Source organism: Sturnira hondurensis, unplaced genomic scaffold (genome assembly GCF_014824575.4).
Source record: "Sturnira hondurensis isolate 20B ecotype Veracruz unplaced genomic scaffold, ASM1482457v3 Scaffold0008196, whole genome shotgun sequence".
Lineage (NCBI taxonomy): Eukaryota > Metazoa > Chordata > Mammalia > Chiroptera > Phyllostomidae > Sturnira > Sturnira hondurensis.
In genome coordinates this window covers 5,447,479-5,467,660 of record NW_028080827.1, presented here as the reverse complement: position 1 = coordinate 5,467,660, position 20,182 = coordinate 5,447,479, and the positions used below count along the sequence as shown (strand labels likewise).

General features: G+C 41.3%; 1 protein-coding gene across 7 annotated transcripts in view; it reads left to right on the top strand.

Annotated features, from left to right (window-relative positions):
* Positions 1 to 20,182, top strand: part of ATP8B4 (ATPase phospholipid transporting 8B4 (putative)) — a 227,926-nt gene that overhangs the window by 9,944 nt on the left and 197,800 nt on the right. For 2 of the 7 annotated variants that reach the window (XM_037054609.1, XM_037054603.1), the window contains exons 2-3: positions 6,278 to 6,336; positions 8,299 to 8,400. The exons of 2 other annotated variants lie outside the window; for them this stretch is intronic. The gene's annotated coding sequence lies outside the window, so the exon portion shown is untranslated. Of the gene's footprint in view, positions 1 to 6,277; positions 6,337 to 8,245; positions 8,401 to 16,423; positions 16,814 to 20,182 lie in introns of those variants that run through there. 3 more of the 7 variants (XM_037054605.1, XM_037054606.1, XM_037054607.1) reach the window with 3 other exon arrangements.

Sequence of the window (20,182 nt, the reverse complement as noted above, 5' to 3'; positions counted from 1 at the left end):
CCACATACTAGGCCATATTCACTGCTCACAGCCTGATGAGGTCGGTTCTGTTGTTATCATTCCAATGTTACCGATGAGGCAACTGACACACACAGGGTAACTGTCCAGTGGTATTTCCCTGCGAAGTGGCAGGGCCAGGCTTCATCCACAGCCAAGCCTGACTCCAGAGTCCCCACTTTTACTCTCACGCCACAGGGCCTCTTAAGATGCACAAGGCCTGCTCTGTGTCCTCAGTACCGTGTCACCAGGATAATTCTCCTAGATGGGGCATCTGGTCACTTTCAAGAGAGAGCGAGAGGAGGAAGTAAGCTCATTACTACTTACCAATTGAGCACTGCTCCTTTAGCAAAGGAAACAATTAGGATAAAATATCTTGATCATGGAAAAATCAAACAGCCCTTCCAAACCAACATTTAAGCTCCATTTTCTGGGGCCTGGCTTCATCCCTGTATGGGTGGTAGGCCGAGTGACCTTTTTGGGTTTTTTTCCTGGACATTTTATAGACATACAGAATGCATTTGTGGAGTGCTCCCAGTTTGAAGTTTCTGCATAGCTGGCCTCTCTTTATTCCCTGCCATGATAAACGTGCCCAGATAGCAAGTTCACAGAAGGTCGTGAGCTTTGAAGTCTTTGGAAAATCCGAAAATTGTATGTTAATGTTGTATATGTAATCACTGGTGAGAGCAAGCCAACATCTTCCTGAGTGCCAGACACCCGGCCCCTATAAATCCTGGGCCAAGAGCAGAGAGTGGTGGTCCTGTTTACTTAAACTCCAGGATGGAATGGGCATGGTTAGCTTCACAGCAACCCACACAATCAGGGGGTCCAGGCAGAATCGCTGCTACTAGTTGGGTGCGTTCAGATGTGAGGTTTGTATGCATAGTATAGATGAAGAAAGTCTCCACACAAGCTGGGTTAAATAAAGTAACTTCACCTTTCATTGACATGCACGTGAGAGAACTGTTAAGTGTCTGAGGACCACACAGTTCAATGTTGGGGAGATGAAGTTTATCTGTGAGAATTTACACTCTTTTCAGGCCCTTTGAAGTCACATCTGTGTTCCCTTAACTGGATTGGAAGTTTCTTGGTTAGATCCAAGAGGAGCCGAGGACATTTGTCTTAATGGTGCTCAGAGCCAAAGGCATCGGTATTTAGTTACCATTTTATCTGTATCAGGTTTCAATGATGATGACCTCTGAAAATATGTCCAGAAGGTAGACTTCAATTCACTGCTTAGAGGAAAGCATCTGATTATCGTGTTGATCAAGTCCCATGTGGAATTCCTGCATTTGGGTGTTCAAACCATTTGTCCCCATGCTTTTGTAATATTATGCAAATTGTGACCAGATTGTTTTAAGTGTGAAAGAATATCTAGGAGCATGGATAACTGTGCACTGGAAATGTCACCCGAAGCAATCTTGATGGACAGATGGGACATGTAAAATGCTCTGAGTGTATCTCAAGCAATTCCCACAAACCAAAATGAAAATGATTCATGGCAACAGGGTTAAAATGAAAGGTTCTCGAAAGTGTGATGCCATCAAGTTGTGGTGGAGTGTTAGAGGATTGAAAGCCATATGGAAAGACCCTTCAGAACACTGACAGAGTGTGAAATCCAGATGATGGAATCTAGAGTACCTCCTTGATCAACCCACAAGCTGAGAGTTTGTCGTACTAAATATTTAATGTGCTTTTCTTAGATGGAACAGAAAGTTTAGAAATGAGTATGTTACAGTTACATCTGAAAAAGAGAAAAGAGTGTTCAGATTTCAGCACGCTAAGGGCTAGAGAGTGGGAACATAAAACTCTGAGAACTTTCCTCCAAGGTTTGATTTTGAAGTTCAAGTTGAGATTGTCCTTCTAGACAGCCCACCGGAACATTCAGGCCTCCTGAAGGACCTGGCTAATAATGTGCAGGTCCTGCTCTACAGCTGTGCGAGCGAAAATAACTCCACCCTCACATCTGAGGAGTCACAGGATGACTGTTGGAAAGTCCTCTCCTCCTGCTTGGTGATGAGCTAGCAAGGCTGGTACCTAGAACTCACATAGATGGACTAGAACTTGTTCCACCTTCTCTCTACCAGTTTTTGTCAATGTCTCCAACATTCTCCTAACCGTTAGGGCTCAGAACTTGGCATCATCTTTGACTCCCCCCCCCCCGCCCCGCCCTCTCCTTTTCCTCCCCATCGCCAAGTATTATTGATTTTATTTTGGGGGTATACTTCTTGAATCTATACTTTTTCTCCCATCCTACTGACATTGCCTTAATTGCATGTATTATTTTCACTTACCAAGATAGTGCTAAGACGATATAATCTAACCCTAGCATATGTTTTTCTTCCTTAGTTCCCATTATCTTCTTCTGTATGCTCTATTTGCCAGACCTGTGGAAGCATTGTATTTGATGGCATTTGCAGATACTGTGTTTTCTGACTTCTCTGACTTTGCTCCCACTGTTCTCTTTCTCTGAGTGGCTTTCATTCCTATTGTTGTGTGTGAACATAAATCACACCAATGCCTCCGGGCCCAGTGCGGATGCTTTTTGTTCTTAAAGTCTTCCCCGATCTGGGGCCTCTTCTTGCTCTATATCCTTTTTCATCACAACTTTCTTTCTACCTTTATAAGGGCACCTATAACAGCAAAATTTGTCATAATAATTTATGTTATGTTTTATTTCTCCTATTAAACTCTATCATTTCAATGTAAGAACCCATGTCTAATGAACACAATTAACACAAACTTAAACTTATAGCTGGTTCTGTAATTTTTATTATGCAAATTATATGACTCATGAAACAGGATACTAATTATTTAATATTACAACCTATGTCTCAATATTATGAATAACTTGTCTATTTTCAGGTCAGTTTTCTAGATGCCAAACCAGAAACCAGTTGCTGAATGGCTACTACAGTGTGATTGTTATAAACAGGCATGAAACTAGTGGTTTTTAGCATTAACTTTAAAAAATAACTAAAAGGACAAAATACATTTGATAAAACTTTGGTTCGTTATAAATAGAATCATTAAAATTTCCAGAATAAGATATTTTTGTTTCAAATGCTGAGAAAGTGTGTGAGAACATTAAAAATAGTAGTGACCTTATTTTATAATCTTTATTTTTAAGTGCTACTAATTATAATTACTATTAATTATACATATACGTATTATTAGTATCATTCATAGTAGTATTACTAAGAGTTTGAAGAAGAGACTTTGGAAGTATACCAATGCTTTTAGATATTGGTGTTAAAATGAAAGCATAGGATATTTGAATACTGCTCTCTTAATTTATCAAATTACAGTGAACCAGAATTTATGTTTCTAGTGTATCTGTGGAGATCAGACACATTTAGGCTCTTGGGTATGCATAAATTCACATTAGCTCTTACATGGAATGAAAGGAGGGTTCATCATACACAAGCAGAAACAGGAGACAGGTTAGGCACATAGATTTCAGAAGCAGACTGCCAGGTTCAAGTTTTAGTTCTGACACCTTCTAGCTCTGCAACTGTATGAACGTTTCTTAATATCTCTTTCTCTGATTCCTTATCTGCAACAGGGCAAAACTCACAGGATTGTCCTAAGAATGAACTACTTAACTGCATACAAAGCACTTAGAACATAACAAGTACTGCGTAGCTATTAGGAGGTCTTATCTCCTAATTTAACATTATATTATCATTATGTAATGTTAAATTCAAAAGGGTGTCATTGACACTGTAGTCTGAGCCTCTTATTTTATAGATGAAGAAGGTGAGGCCCAAAGAAGTTGAGTACAGCTGTTCTTCAGGTCCTGGGTACCCATCACAGGGGGTGTGGGCTCTTACATTCTGTGCTCCGTCCAGTGCTATGTGCGGGACATTGAGTTGCTACTTTCAGGTACTGGTGGCCCAGAGAAGCGGACAGGTGAAGATTACAGCATGTGATATGCCATAATGAGGAAGTGCAGCATCTTATGGGAGTTCAGAGGGGTTCCAGATTTCTTAGAGAGTCTCCAAAGGGGATTCCCAGAGGAAGTGGTAATGCAGGGAATGCCTGAAAGATGTTGGTTGTCTTTGTTTTCTTGGGCTGCTCTAACAAACTACCCTAGATTGAGTGGCTTATACATGACAGAAATTTGTGTTTCACATTTCTGAAGGCTGGAAGTCTGAGATCAGGGTGACAGTGTGGGTGTGTTCTGGGGAGGGCCCTTTTCCAAGTTGCACACAGCTCTCAGAAGGTCTCTTTTGAGGGCGCTCATCCCATTCATGAGGAGGCCCCTGCCCCAGTGATCTCATGTAATCCTAATTACCTGCAAAAGCCCCACCTCCTAATACCACCCAAAGCAAGGCATTTCAACACATGAACTTTACAGGGACACACACAGGTAGCGAATAACAGATATGGCAGGTTTGCCCAGACAATGGAGGCAGAGGAAGGGCATTTAGGCAGTGTGTGCAGAGGCCCCAACATGCATGCAATGTCCACAGACAGGCAAAAGGAGTCTAGTCTGGCCAAAGAAGGGAGGCCTTTGGCTTTCTTTGCAGCAAATGAAAAATCTCCTTAGATTCCACCCCATATTTTCAATACTGGCTGTTTATTAAAACACCCTTTTACATTTTACTGAGTTCAATTGTGTGCCCCCAAATTCATGTTTACCCAGAATCTCAGACTGTGGGCTCATATGTAAACAGAGGCTTTGCAAATGTAATTAATGAAGTTACAGTGAGATCATACTACATCCAGTGACTGGTTTCCTTATACAAAGCCATGTGAAGACACAAAGATACAGAGGAGACACAGAGGGAGAACGACGTGGGGCGTGGAGGCAGTGAGTGGAGGGATGCATCTACAAGCCAAGGAATATCAAAGACTGTCAGCCACTACCAGAAGTTAGAAGAGAGGCGCGGACCAGATGCTCCCTCAGTGCCTCCAGAAGGAACCAACCTTGCCAATAGCTTGATTTCAGACTTTTAGCTTTAATGTCTGTGAGGGAATAACTTTCTGTTGCTTTAAGCCTCCCAGTTTGTAAGAGTTTGTTACTGAAGCCCCAGGAAATGGAGACAGCATTCTTGGATGAGTAACTCTTCTGGGTAACCAGAAAAAGACATACACAGTCTGCCCTCAGTGATGGAAATGAGTGTAGTGGGTCATCATTTACTCTATTACTTATGTGCTTTGACCAACATGCTCCCTTTTTTAAAAAAATAAAGACCTATTCTTTCTTACTAACCTATGTACCCCAATGAATAAGTAGTGAAGAACAATCTCCAACAAGCCTTAAACTAGCCACCTTACTATAGCCTTTTCCAGCTCAACTGAGCTCCTTTTGATTGTTTAGACTTTTTAGGGCCGTTGACTGTCTGTCTTACCCTGCTCCTCTCTAAGGTGGTATCTGGGAAAATGGAGAACTCTTCTGACTCTGTGACCGTGAGGGAGGTGGGAGCCTTGGAGCCATGCCGGGTCCTCTGAATTCTTTGTTCAAGTGGATAACTTCCGTCTTGTTCTGGGCCTTGCGCTTTATCAGCCTTGAGGAGGCAGGAACCTGGCCTCAAGTGTCTGGAACCAACTTCCTCTCCCAGTGCCTTCTACTGCTCCCAGGCTTGCTGGGTTTCCTGCCACAGTAGACAAGGGTGCCCTCTAGATCTGGAGGACACAGGCCACTAACCCAGATTTCCTTGGTGCTTTTACATTTTTCTGGTTGCTTCTCTAGTCAGCTCCCTCTTGAAGTTTAGGCCCCAAGCTAAGAAAATCCAGGACTCCAGTGTCTGTCTCCATTGTTCCCCTCTTTTTTCCAGTGTCTGGCATGACTTAATCCCATGTCTCCTCCTCCTTCTTCTCTGGGAAGATAATTATGTTTTCTTCCCTCGATAGACAACCTACACTACGGCACAGCTGTAGCACCTTATGGAGAACAGAATGTATTAGGTTGCTTTCCTCAGAGGTGGGATGCCCAAGACAGTACTTGGAGCCTTGAGGACTCATTTCCTACCTAACCCTTGCCTGATCTCTGAATCACTAGGACCCGAGGAATTACTTTCACTGATGTGCTACAGTGATGAGGAACTCACTTCTGTTCTCCACATCCGTGAGTGTTATAGGATGTGTGTTGGCGACTTACTCTCACCAATTGGAATGGAAACCCAGGTGACAGAGAGGGCTGCTGTTCTCTGGGGCTGGGTGGAGTAGTAGCCAGGAAGAGGAGGTGAAAACTGTCAGTGACATTTTTTTTCTCTTGGATTCTTAGCTTATGGGACTAACAAGATCCTCCCTACTTGTCTCCTCCTCATCTTAGGATTCAGCTTCCCACACTGTCCTGAGGTTTTCTCTTGACACTCTCACAATCACTCAGAAGTACGTACTACTTCTCCTTCAATGCCAGAGCATATCTGGAAAAGGGGGTCCTTTTACTTGAGTTCCTATCATATTGTATCACAGTGACTTATCGACTAATAATTTCCCTTCCCACTAGAAAGAAATGGTCTTGCTAGGGCAGAGACCAAGTCTTGGTTATCTTGGGATTCCCAATGTCTTGTAAAGGAGTTGGCACTGGATTGGGGCTTAGAAAATAGTGATGAATGTGTAAAGTGTCCTAGAGATAGTCCTGATTAGGAGCCTGAACTCCTTTGATCTTAGAACCTGCACTCTCCAAAAGACATGTAAGAGGTAGGCGTTTTTCACCTGTTGATGTGCAGGGTGGGCTAAGACGGTAAAGAGATCAAGGAAAAAGCTTATTTAAAACAATGTGACCCTTGTCCTTCCTTCTTGCTTGGATGACAGGCTGCTAAGGAGAATGTGGGGCTGGTGTGGGTAAAATATCCCGAGTGTCTGGCTTGAAGGTTTTGAGATGGCGAGAACCATTAGAACCCTGGCACTGATCCAGATGGAGCTCCTTCCAGACGGACTCCTCCGTTCTGGTAAATGCCATTTATTGTTGTAAGGACTTCTTAAGATGTCAATCTATAAAAATATAGGGCCCCGAAATATCTCCTGGGCACTTATTTTGTGTAAAGAAGACACCGTGCTTTCCTGATGGCAAGAGATACATCATGTTGGAGAGTGTTCCTCTCACTGGTGCCAACAGTCTATTTCAGAATCCAGTTTTGGCAGTGGAATATTTGTCATTTGGAAATGAACTGTTAGACTGACTTTTACCACTAGATATGCCAATTGTCCGGCTTGGGTTAGGCTGCCTGGTTTAGATGTGGGTCATTTAGTTCTGGAATGCATGGCTCAGCACGCATTTGAAAGGGCAAGTTAAGTGCAAATTACCTGGCTTGGGTGAGTCGGAGTGGACACCAACAAACTTTTTGGGTCCCCTGTTCTGCTTCATGGAGTCTGAATGTCTGCCCTGATGTGGATGTGCAGGAGAGCCCTTGAAGGAAAGTCCAAATTGCTGGGAAGAGCTGATCCCCAGAGGTGACTTTTAACGCCCAGAAAATTGGGTATCTTTAAGAAAAAATACCAGCTTAAGTTTAGTGTAAGGGGTGGTTTATGTTATTTTTTAGTTTGCTTTTAATTCCTGAAATTTTAATAGTGGAGGAGAAAACACCTTCGTTCCTAAAGGTGCCCCCATCCGAGATTAACTTCTAAAGAAATGTCTTCCTTCTTGCATCCTCTGATGTTCTTTGTGTTCTCTTTGTGAGTTGAGTAATAACTAGAGCTCAACTGTGAGTTTTCTCATTAAAATGGAAAGTTTCAAAAAGGAAATGTCATCTCCAGAAATGGGTCAATCATTTATGTTGGCCAATGTAAGGAAACCTCCTTTCTTACACAAAAGGTTAACTAACCAGCAGGAAGAAATTGATGAGGAGACTGGGGAAGGAAAATCTGAATTGCTTTCTTGTGGTGAGCTGCAGCCCACCACACCATGGGGAGTGTCAGATAGTAAGTGAAGTTACAAGAGGTTAGAGAACTCTTTCTTGAGAGACAGAGAGAGACAGAGAGAGACAGAGATACAGACAGGCAGACAAAGAGAAAGAGAAAGAGAAAGAAAGAGAGACAGAGACAGAGAGAGAGCGAGAGCACACATACAGAGTCCTTTGTTTTAAGGGTTTTATCTGTTTTCTAAAGGCAGGAGTTTTAGGGGAGGTCTCAGGGGAAGATCTCAATAGAATATTCATCAGCTTTCCAGGTGTGTCTTTTCAGGGGCATGGTCTACACTGATTGGTCAGCACCAGGGTGTCATTACTCATTTCGGCTGGTCCTGTCAGCCACAGCATTGCTTCATGTGCTTTTGCTGCTTTTCTGAATCTGGAGCTGAAATACAACCATGTTATCTCTAGTTTGACAAAACTCTGTCTCTGTGGTCAACAGACTTGAGGCTTCCTTCCTAAGATTATTCAATGCTGATCAGAACCTCATTGCCCCGAGGGCTCCATGGTGAAGGGAGTGGCTGTGAAAGGAAGAAGGAGGCAGGTGAGTCTGGGTACTGGATGGGGCCAATGTGAATCAGCCGGTTGTCTCAGTTTCCCCATTCCTCCTGCCAAGGAGTTTTCCTAGCTTCTCACTATCCTGCCTCACTTCCATCTCCTGCTAAAACCTGTTGTGCTGGAGCAGTGGTTTTCAAACAATTCCCTGAGTTGAAGGAAGAAAATACTAAAACTTCTATTTATTGATCACATCCTTTAAAAATGTCTATATATTGTGCTGCTTGATGGTGTATAGAAAGGATTTGTCTGGGGACTACTGTCCTAGATAAGAGGACAAAGCAGGTAACTGTATCAGAATGGGAAGAACTGGAGATGCAGCCTAGCACAGAACTGAGGAGTCTTCCTTCTCCTGATAAAGGAAAGGCTGGGAAGATTCTGGGGAGAGAGCAGGGAGGACATTGACCATGGTGAGACAATATGGAAGCTGCTCTGTTATGTGATCTTTATTCTTGTTCTATCACTGCACATGCACTTTTCCCATGCATTCTTTCTTTTATTCACTTATTATTCATTTAGTGAATATCTCGTTTCGTTTTCACAAATAGCTAAAGAAGAAGGTTTTATTTTTTCCAATTTTACTATCAGGAATCTAAAATTTAAGGCAGCTAAATAATTTACACAATATTGCATCACTTATACCCCAGCAGCTCTCACGCTTTAGTGCACAGGTAGGTTTACAACCCAGACCCCAGGGCTCCTCTCAAAAGGCTGCTCCTGAAGTAGGTTCCAGCTGGCCTCTAGTCTGCTCCCAGCTGTTGGATTGTTCAAGAATGCGTTTACAGAATCAGGAAACACTGCACTTTGTCCTGTTTTTTCCTCTTTTGACTGTATATGTTTAAATCATAATTTCAGGCGAGAGATACTTCTCTGTCATTTGGTTGGCACCAAAGCTTGATTTGATGCTTCAGTCAGCTACATCTTTCTTTCCTGACATTAAAAGCAAGCAAGTAACCAAGCAAGTAAATAAACAAACAAACAACAGCCCCCCAAACCTTTATAATGGCAAAAGTTCAGGGAATGGATTACATCTTAGTTCGTTTCATTGTGATTAAATTGAATTGACACGAAGTGGCTGAGCCTACTGTTTGGCAGTCCCAAAACCAACAGCAGAGCCCGTTTCCCCTTTTATTGTAGAATCCCCACCTTGCATGTTTGACTCCTCCTAGCATTTGGTAACTGTCTCATGAGCAGGAATCACATTTGCTCATCTCTCTATGTTTCACAACGTGCCTAGCCGAATATCTGCAATTGTTGAATAAAAATATGTTTAAGTCCATTTCTTAAGTCCATTTCTTAAGTCCATTCCACTGTAGATTTGGAACTATGGGTCAGGACATTCCACTTGCTGTTTACCTATAAAAATAATTTTTTGGGACTTGGCTGGTGTGGCTCAGTGGACTGAGTGCTGGCCTGTGAACTGAAAGGTTACCAGTTCGATTCCTAGTCAGGTCATGTGTCTGGGTTGCAGGCACGTGAGAGGCAACCACACATTGATGTTTCTTTCCCTCTTTTTCTCTCTCCCTTCCCCTCTCTCTCTATAAATAAATAAAATCTTTAAAAAAAGAATAATTCTCTGCCTTTCTTAGTTGTCTTGACAGTAGAGCTTGTATATGCGTGGGTTCTAAGAAATATATACTGCTATTTACTCTGTTCAGAAAAGCAGCATGACTTTGGGTCCTAAAGCATACAAATTTCCATGGCTTCTTTTTGATAAATTGTATACAAAGTTGGAGGATAAGGTAAGAGGGTGAGTAAATTAGGAAAAAGTTTTCTTGCAAATGCTCAGATATTTCATCAAAGTTCCTTTAGCGTAATTCACTGAATTGTTGTGAGGACAAATTGAAATGATCATTGAGAAGGCTCTTTGTAAACTCTAGATTACAGGCATGAAGGACATTTATAAAAAGTAAGATTTTAAAGCAAAATAAGGCCTCTTAAGTACATTCAATGTATATAAGGTCTAATGAAGGTTAAAGATTGAGTCCTGTTCAGATAATATTGTGGATGGAAAGGGGGCCACTTACCAAACCTGACAAGCTAAGGGGAGGCCTGCACGGTGGCCTTCCAAACTCAGAGACGGGAGTAACCACATTGTCTTTTTGCATCTAAGGTAACATGCCTTTTAATATCAGGTAACTTCCCTTTTCCAGACCCCTCAGGGCACAATCTCCCACCAGAACTCTCCTACCAGGAGACCACAGATCTCCTCATTGTTATCGTTGTTTTGTTCATTGTCAACTGTTAACTACCATACCCACCAATGTAAAATAAATATGTATCTATTCCTTTTACTTTTTATCCAGCCCAGAGATTTCCTCTGCTTTACTTTCTCCCACCTCCCTAATCTATCACCAGTGGATTTCAGGTAACCCCTTACACATCCTCCTTTGATTGTAACGTGTAAAATCAGGTGCAATACTGCCATTCTCCAGAGCATTTTCTCCATCAGTTGAGATTTTTCTTCCTGGCAATTGTTTTCAGTTTGGCTCAAATAATCATACAGATTGTTATAGGTTTGGACATTTCTCACATTGACAATATTATCTAGGGGGGAATAATAGAACATTTGCCATTTAGCCACTTCTGAGTTCAGTGGTATTAAGTGCAATTACCTTGCTGTGTAGCCGTCGCCACCGTCTGTCTCCAGAGTTTCTTCAACATCTCACTCTGAAACTCTGTACGTGGTAGGCAATAACTTCCCATTCTCTCCTCCCCCCAGCCCTGGTAACTTGTATTCTTTGCCTACTCTAGGTACTGACAAATATGCAATATTTGTCCTTTTGAGTCTGGCTTATTTCATTTAGCAACATTTTCAAGATTCATCCACATTGTAGCATGTATGAGAATTTCCTTCCTTTTTAAGGCCGAATAATATTCCCTGTACATATATATCACATTCTCTTCGTCCTTTATCCTTTCTATCCTTTCTTCTCCCATTATGACTCCTCATTCTGTCCTTGTAGTTAGTTATGCAAATAGTTTGATTAAATCAATTGATGAAATAGTGCATAAAATCTAGAGCATTTTAAACCAATTTAGGTTTTTTTAAAGAAGCATTTAACAAGACTTTTTGGTAAGCCAATAAAAGGCATCTCTAGCTTTGAAATTTCAGGGAGAGTGACGAGGCACATGAACTTTTTCTGGTATCAGAAACTTTTGGGCAAATGGAAAAAAACCACAACATGTAGGTCCTTAATGTGCACTCCTATTTTTATAGTGCAGGTGTGTATATGTGTGAGAGAGAGGAAAAACTAAAGACACAGTCCTGACAGTGCTCGCCTCAAGCAAAGCAATCTGAGCAGGGAGGGAAGGTAGCAGATATTGTAGGATAAGTGCAGGTGGATGGTACCAAACCTAGTTTCTAGTTGTGCCCATGAGGAAGGGACCAGAGATGCTGGAAGATCCGAAAAGGCTCTGGGGAGGGCACATGTGATCTGGTACTTTAAGGGCAGATTGGGGAACAGGGAGATGAAGAGAACAATGTCCTAGAAGGAGATAATGGCCCGAGCCAAGATACCATGTGGGATGTGCAGTTGATATCTAAGTAATGAAGAGGGGTCCCAATGGAATGGTGCAGAGGGTTGGCTTGGAGATTATAGGGATATCTTTGGAAAGATCAATGGAAAGCCAAGACAAAAAAGAAAGCTCTGTGCTTTTCTTCTTTTGTAAACTGCTTTCTGGCTCAATTGATCAGGTTATAGGGAGAATCAGCCCTTGACACCCTTGTGTCTGCTGTTAGTGGGGCAACCATAGACCTCAAGATGCTCCATGTAAACAAAAACATTATTTACTAAGAGCTGAACTTCTATTTTTGGTGTGTAAGCTCATTGTGAAAAATTTAAGCATACAGAAGTGTAAGAACCAATGTAATATTCCTCCCAGGACCCGCCAGTCCCTCCACTTTCATACCATTCCTTACAGGTAACTATTGTTTAGTCTTCTTGCCTAGCCTACCTGTTATCATTCTTTCAGTCAACAAATATTTATTGAATGCTTATTATGGACATTGGGGATACAACAGTGACCAAATGGCCCTTTCAAGGAGCTTATAGTTTAAGGGGAGGAAATAGTAAACAGCAAGCATATTTAAAATATTTTTCCTAAATGGGATTTTTCTATACTTATTCTTTTGCAATTTCACTTTTTACTTGACAGTGTATCTTTGACATCTTCCCAAGTCAGTCTGAAGAGTCCTACTTCCTTCACTGATGATAACTAGTATTGATTGAGCCTCTGCTATGGTCCAGGTGCTGCCTTAGTCACAGTAGTCCTCTGTGGTAAGTACTATAATGATCACCTTTTTACCGATGAGGGATCAAAGCCCAGAGAGTTTGGGGGAACTTGCTCAGAGTCACCTGGTCATCACTGCTGGGGCCAGTTCTGAGCCAGATGATCTGCTTCTTCACTCCAGTTCTATTTCCTCTTGATGGCTGCATAGCACTCCTCTGTACAGATGTGCCTTACCTTAATTGGCTCGTCTCTTATATTTAAGCCATTTTTAATTGCTTGCTATCACAGATAGTGCTATAATTAACTTTTTAATGGATATGTCTGCATGTTTATGGTCATCTGTAAGGTAAATTCCTAAGAGATGAAAACACACATTTCTCTATTTAAAGGCACTATTTAGTTTCTCTTGAAAAATATTTTACCAATTTCTACTCCCACTAACAGTGTAGACAAAGGTACTGATCTCCTTATATCTTCTTCAACAAAAGGAATTACTAAACTTAAAACAGTTGCCAATATGATAAATAAAAAAAATTATAGAGCCTATACCTATTTTTTTTTAATTAAAATTTTTTTTTATTTTAAATATTTTGAAGAAACAACTGTTTCATTATATAGGTGCTTTATATCATCCAAGAGAGAAAGTTGTCATTCTTGTTTCATGAATCTGCAGTTACTTGTTACTGTGAAGTCTTGGTAGAGAAAGGCCATCCTTTCTCTCTGATCTGGCACTGTGGACAACTGAGGTCTCAGTTCTAGAATGTTCTAGAATAGTGGAGCTGACAAAACACAGGGGCTAATCTCACTCTGGTGATACACACATGATTAAAACATATTTGATTTCAGTACTTAACTGTAAATCTGATGCAACATCTGGAAGATCCATAAATGGCTTCAGACAAGTTTATTTATTTTTGTTTTTCTTTTTTTATTGTTATACAAGTAAGGTTGTCTCCATTTCACCCCACCACAGCTCCTGCCCCACCCATTCCTGCCTCCCATCCTTGAACCTACCCGCTTTGGTTTGTCCATGTGTCCTTTATACATGTTATTTTATGGACCCTTCCTAATTCCCCCCATTATCCCTCTCCCCCTCCCCTCTGGTTACTGCCAGCTTGTTCTTTATTTCAATGACTCTGGTCATATTTAACTTTCTTGTTTGTTTTGTTGATTAGGTTACATTTATAGGTGAGATCATATGGTATTTGTCTTTCACCATCTGGCTTATTTCACCTAGCATAATGCTCTCCAGTTTCATCCATGCTGTTGCAAAGGGTAGGAGCTCCTTCTTTCTTTCTGCTGTGTAGTATTCCATTGTGTAAATGTAGCACAGTTTTTGATCCATTCATTTACTGATGGGCATCTAGGTTGCTTCCAACTCTTGGCTTTTGTAAATTGTGCAGCTCTGAATATTGGGGAGCATAGCTTCTTTGGGATTGGTGTTTCAGGGCTCTTAGGGTATTATCCCAGCAGTGAAATTTCTGGGTAAAAAGGCAGTTCCATTTTTACTTTCCTGAGGAAATTCCATACTGTTTTCTGTAGTGGTTGTACCAGTCTGCAATCCTACCAACAGTGCACTAGGGTTCCTTTTTCTCCACAACCTCACCTACACTTGTTGTTTGTTGATTTGTTTATGATGGCCATTCTCACTGGTGTGAAGGAAGAAATAAAAAAGTTGCTGGAAACAAATGAAAATGAACACACAACAGTCCAAAACCTATGAGACACAGAAAAGGCAGTCCTGAGAGGGAAGTTCATAGCAATACAGGCCTACCTAAAAAAGATAGAAACATTTCAAAAAAACAACCTAATGCTACATCTACAGGAACTGGAGAAACAACAACAAACAAAGCCCAGAGCAAGTAGAAGGAAGGAAATAACCAAAGCCCAGAGCAAAATTAAACCACTTAGAGACTAAAAGAACAGTCCAGATGATCAATAAATCCAGGAGCTGGTTCTTTGAAAACATTAACAAAATTGACAAGCCTTTAAGAAGATTCGTCAAGAAAAAAAGAGGACCTAAATAAATAAAATCAGGAATGAAGAAGAGAGATTACAACTTATACCACAGAAATACAAAGGATTGTAAAATTTCTACAAACAACTACATGCCAAGAAATTTGAAAGCCTGGGTGAATGACAAATTTCTAGAAAAATATAACCTCCCAAAACTGAATGAAGAAGAAGCAGTAAGCCTGAATAGACCTATAATAGCTAGTGAAATTGAAGCAGTAATTAAAAAAACTTCCAGCACACAAAAGCCCTGGGCTGGATAGTTTCACAGGAGAATTTTACAAAACATTTAAGAAAGAGTTAGCCCCTATCCTTCACAGACTATTCCAAAAAAAACCAAGAAGAGAACTCCCAAACTCTTTTTATGAAGCCAGCATCATCCTAATCCCAAACCAGACAAAGACACAACAAAGAAAGAAAACTAGAGGCCAGTATCACTAATGAACATAGACACTAAAATCCTCAACAAAATATTGGCAAAGTGCATCCAGCAATACATTAAAAAGATCATACACCACAATCAAGTGGGATTCATCCCAGGGATGCAAGGATGGTACAATATTCACAAATCAATAAACATAAGACATCACATAAACCAAAGGAAAGACAAAAATCACATGATCATATCAATAAATGTGGAAAAAGTATTTGATAAGCTATAGCACCCATTTATTTATTTATTTATTTATCTTTTTTTTCAATTTTTTTATTTAATTATTTTTCAAGTACAGTTTTCTGTCTATTACTCCCATCCCATCCCACCCCCCATCCTCCCCCCTCCCTCCCATTTCCACCCTTCTCAGTTGTTGTCCATGTATCCTTTATATAGGTTCCTCTAAATCCCTCCCTTATTTCCCCTGAAATTCCCTCCCCTCTCCCCTCTGGTCACTGTCAGCCTGTTCTCTATTTCAGTGTCTTTGGTTATATTTTGCTTGCTTGTTTGTTTTGTTGTTTAGCTTCCTGTTAGAGGTGAGATCATATGGTATTTGTCCTTCAACACCTGGCTTATTTCACTCAGCATAATGCTTTCCAGTTCCATCCATGTTGTTGCAAAAGGTAGGAGCTCCTTCTTTCTTTCTGCTGCATAAAATTCCATTGTGTATATGTACCATAGTTTTTTGATCCATTCATTTACTGACGGGCACCTAGGTTGCTTCCAACTCTTGGCTATTGTAAATTGTGCTGCTATGAACATTGGGGTATAGCACCCATTTATGATAAGAATACTCAGCTTTAGACAAATTTAAAAGGGGCTATAACCCTTTCATTGAAAAATAGTCACAAACCAAAATATTTTGTATTCATCTAATCCCTTCTTAAAAAACCAGAACTGTCAAAGCAATTCTGAACTAACATGTTAAATCCATATTCTGTGTGCATTTGTTCTTTGGCGTCCTCAGGGTTAATTGTTTGCTTCCTCTGAGCTGAGTTAAGGATGTTGGGAAAAGAGTAGTGTCTTTGCTCTGCATGTTAAATGTGGCTCGAGTGTGCTTAGCTTTCATCTGCAAGAGAGTTTGAACTTGCCTTGTAATGATTAGAAAAACACACAAAGAAATGATTGCTGATTCCTTCATGTCTGGGAAAAACAGGTGGGAGCTCCCAAGATGTTTGCTTATCTCCCTCAGCCAAGGGCTGATAAAAGTTTGGTAAGCAGTAGTAGCTGGTCACTCCTTCCGTTGTACTCGTCCATCCTTCTGAACTCTTGGTTCCCTCAGAGGAAGCCATCCTCCCGAAATCAGTCTTTAGGGAGCTTCCTTTTGTTTCTCCAAGATTAACCAGTTCTGCCCTGGTGGTAGCAACAGGCAACTACGGAAGGAAAGACTCTTCTGGGCTTTTGGTTTTTTTTCCAAGGAGCATTTTTCTCCCCCAGTCCCTCACTGGTAGTGAAACTGCTTTCCTACAACGTCTTCTTTTTCTGATGAGGTGTTGATTCTGATCTGCCACTTACTAGCTTTAGGTGGTGGTAAGTGGTCAAGAGTGTTTTTCCCGGGGGTGATCTCAGGTTTTCAAGAACGTCCCCTAGGGACCCAGCTTGTTTTCTATGTAATTACAAAAGCTTTTGGAATAGCCTTGCTTTTCTCACTGATATGGTCATGGAATGAGCACCCGTTTGATCTTCTTGCACTGCTGGGAAACCTCCCCTCTGGGGGAGAGAGGTAAGTCCAGGCTGAGGTGAGCTGGTGGGGAGCTCTCATGGGTCGGTGAGCCTGAGAGGAGTGTTAGCTTTGTGCTGTGTGGGGCTTTCTCTTTCTCTTTTCCAGGTTGCTGTTTTATCTTCTGTGTGGTTCAGGCTTAGCAAATAATCTTTCTTATTCTCCTCTTATTAAAATTAATTTGGGGGAAAAGTTAGTTGTGTTTGGGAAATAGGACATTTTCTTTGAAGTTGAAAAAAGAATTTTAAATCCTATTATCAGCACCTATTAAATGACAATGGGAGTACCGTTAATGTCTGTTTCAGTTAATGTCTATTTTTTTCTTAGTTTGTGGGTATTTGTCACTTCCTTTGGTAGGAATTGGTTTTAGTTTTTTTTTAGGGGTTTTGTATCTAGTGCACCTATTCAAGGTGTTGTTTATCCTGAGGTCAGTTCATGCTTTGGACATAACAACTTTCCACCAAGTGAGGATTGAGGCATAAGTTTTCAGTGCTGAGGTTGGTAGGAACAGAAAACATTGATTCTTCTAGCTGTCTTGTTGATAGACATGAGGGAATCTCAGGCCCCTGGTTAACAATGAGCTGTTTTGAAGAAAAATGAAACAGGCAAGAAACATTAATTGGGGGCTGAAGTATTAGAAAGAGGATGAGGAAATACAGTATTTATCACCTGTGTGGCCCCAACACCTGTGCCCATGGGCTGTCACCTTTGCTCAGGTGTTGCTCCCTGTTAGTAGCTTTACTGCAATGTGTAAATTCAGAGTGATTTTTAACTTACATTTATTTATCTTGTGCTTTGATATCATTCCATGAGGCATGCAGCAGTAAAAAGAACAGGACTGGTGATTTTTTGTGTGCCTCTGGAAGATTAATTTTTTTGCAAAGGAGGATTTTTTTTTGTTTTTACATGGTCGACTAGGAATTTTCATTTAGACTTAACATATCCTTTCAAAGCAAAGTGGAAATCGTAGCTCTCCTTGAAAGAAAACTTTTTTTAAAGTTTATATTTATTTTCTCTTCATGAATGTATGCATTCTAAATACTTGCATGGCATATACAAGAATTAGATGCTAGGTTTTTTTTTCAGGTTTCTCATGAAAAATAGGGAATGGTGATCTCCAAATGCTACACATTTATACAGCACACACCTCAAGTCTAACTTCTTAGCAATATTACACATTTTAAAGTATTAATGTAAGTAAATACATTTCTGAGTATACATGCTGTTGGTGACCGCACCTTTGGAAGCGCATCCCTTCCCTAATTCGAAGCCCCCTTCTTCCTTTGCCCCCTTGCTTCACTCCAGGCTGTGGAGCACCCACCCTTCGCCAGGCTCTGCGCTGGTGCTGCAGGACGAGGACGCAGTGACGAAAGCCACAACATTTCACTCCAAAATGTCCTTCTATGGCCCTTCTTTTGAGGTTGAGTGTCCTCTAGGACTCTGTTCTTGTCCTTTCATTGGCTCATTCTCACTCTCTGTCCTCTCCTCACCTCTCTTTATTCTGGTTCTTCCTGAGTGAGATCATTCATTCCCCGTGACTTCAGCATTTCCTTGTATGCCGATTCCAAGTCTACAAATCTGTGTTTTCTCTTTAGTGCTGAGAGTATTTTCAACAATCAAGAGGCATTCCAAGCCTAGTGTTTTGAAACTGAACTTATTCTCCCACCCCAGTTCCTGCTTTTGCTCCTACAGCTTCCCCTCCTTCTCCCTTCACTGCTGTATTTGTCCTTTTAGATAATGGCACCTCTATCCCCTCATTGTCCCAAGTGAAAAACTTGAAAGTGACCCCAGATTACTCCTTGTTCTGTATCCTAACCCATGGGCCATTTATAAACTGTCAATTCAACTGCAGCAACATTGCTAGAATCCAGCTCTGCTTGCCTGTTGCACTACTCCCCTGACTCTTTCCATGCCAGTCTGTGCTGTGAGAGTGACCTTCCTAAGACCTCTGACAGCATGCGCTTGCATAGAGAGACACAAGGGAATAGAGAATGGACAAGAGGGCTGCATCTAATCATATATTTTATGGAGAGACCTCTTCTGCCTTCCTGTTTCCTGCAGGATCAACCACAGGCTCTTGACCATGGTGGTGCTCTGGCTCACCTCATTTATCAAATGGTGATACTGGCAGTCCCAGCCTATAGAGTTCTGGTGAGGATTAAATGAGATGACATATGTCAAGTGCTTAGCATGAGGTCAAGTACCCAGCAGATGATAGTGATGATGACGACAATGGTGAAGACGATGACTTCTTGCAGAATCCATCTCTCATCTTTTTGCCAGCCCCACATCACACCACATTTCTCCACGCTCCTTGCAATCTGGTTGCCATGACTTTCACTGCTCCCCAGACCTCCTCTTGTCTTTCACAACACTTGATCTTTGCACACATTGCTCCTTTCATCTGTCTTTACCTTGTTTTATTGAGCAAACTCTTCTTTTTCTCTCAAAAGGATTCACTTGGAATCACCATCTGTGAAGTCTTAGCTGACTCTGCAAAGCAGGCTTGGTGACTCCCTTCCTTCTGACTCGACAGTTCTCAGTTCCCCCTTTTATCATAGCCCTGCACTTGTCATTCTAATGGTTCTTCAATGTATTTATGTCTTGTCTTTCCCAGACTATGGGCTTTTGAGGGACAGAAATGGAGCCTAATCCTTCTTACCTCCTTCTACCCAGCCCAGGTTTGACATAGAATAGGCACCTGATAAGTGTTTGATGATTGAACATCAGTAGGGATGGCTCTCAAACTTGACAGGAGGTTTTCTACTTGTGGAGAGTCAAAACTGCACTTATTAATAAGAGCTTGCTTTTTTGAGTATTGACTTTTTAGCAGGAGTTACAGTGCTCATTTCTTTATAGGCATGGACTGATTTCGATTGCTGAATGATCCTTTGAGTTGCCCTGATTGTCCCTGTTTACAGATGAAAGAACCAGGGCTTAGAAGGGAGGGAAACTTGCCGGAGGTTACAGAGGTACAAGACCAAACCCAGCCCCCTGACTCTACTGCTGGTGCATTAATAGGGAAGTGAGAAGGGGAAGGAAGATGACCAAGTCAGGGGAGGCCTGATTGGGAGAGAAAGGCAGAATGAGGTGGAGGGTGAAAATACACAAAGCAGGCAGGGAGAGCGGGCTAGGAAAGGGGGCAAAGGGAAAGAGAAAAGGAAACTAGGAGACTAAGTTGGAAAATGAGCAGGGGATAAACAAGAGGAGGAAGGGAAGCAGAGTTCCCACTGTTTTAGAATTTTGTGGCTGGGTAACAGCTGCATGACTACCAGAATATAAACAGACTTCAGTGTTGACATGACAACTCACAGCAAAATCAATCTGATATGTATTATATGAGAAATAGAGTAATTTATTGTTGAGGCATGG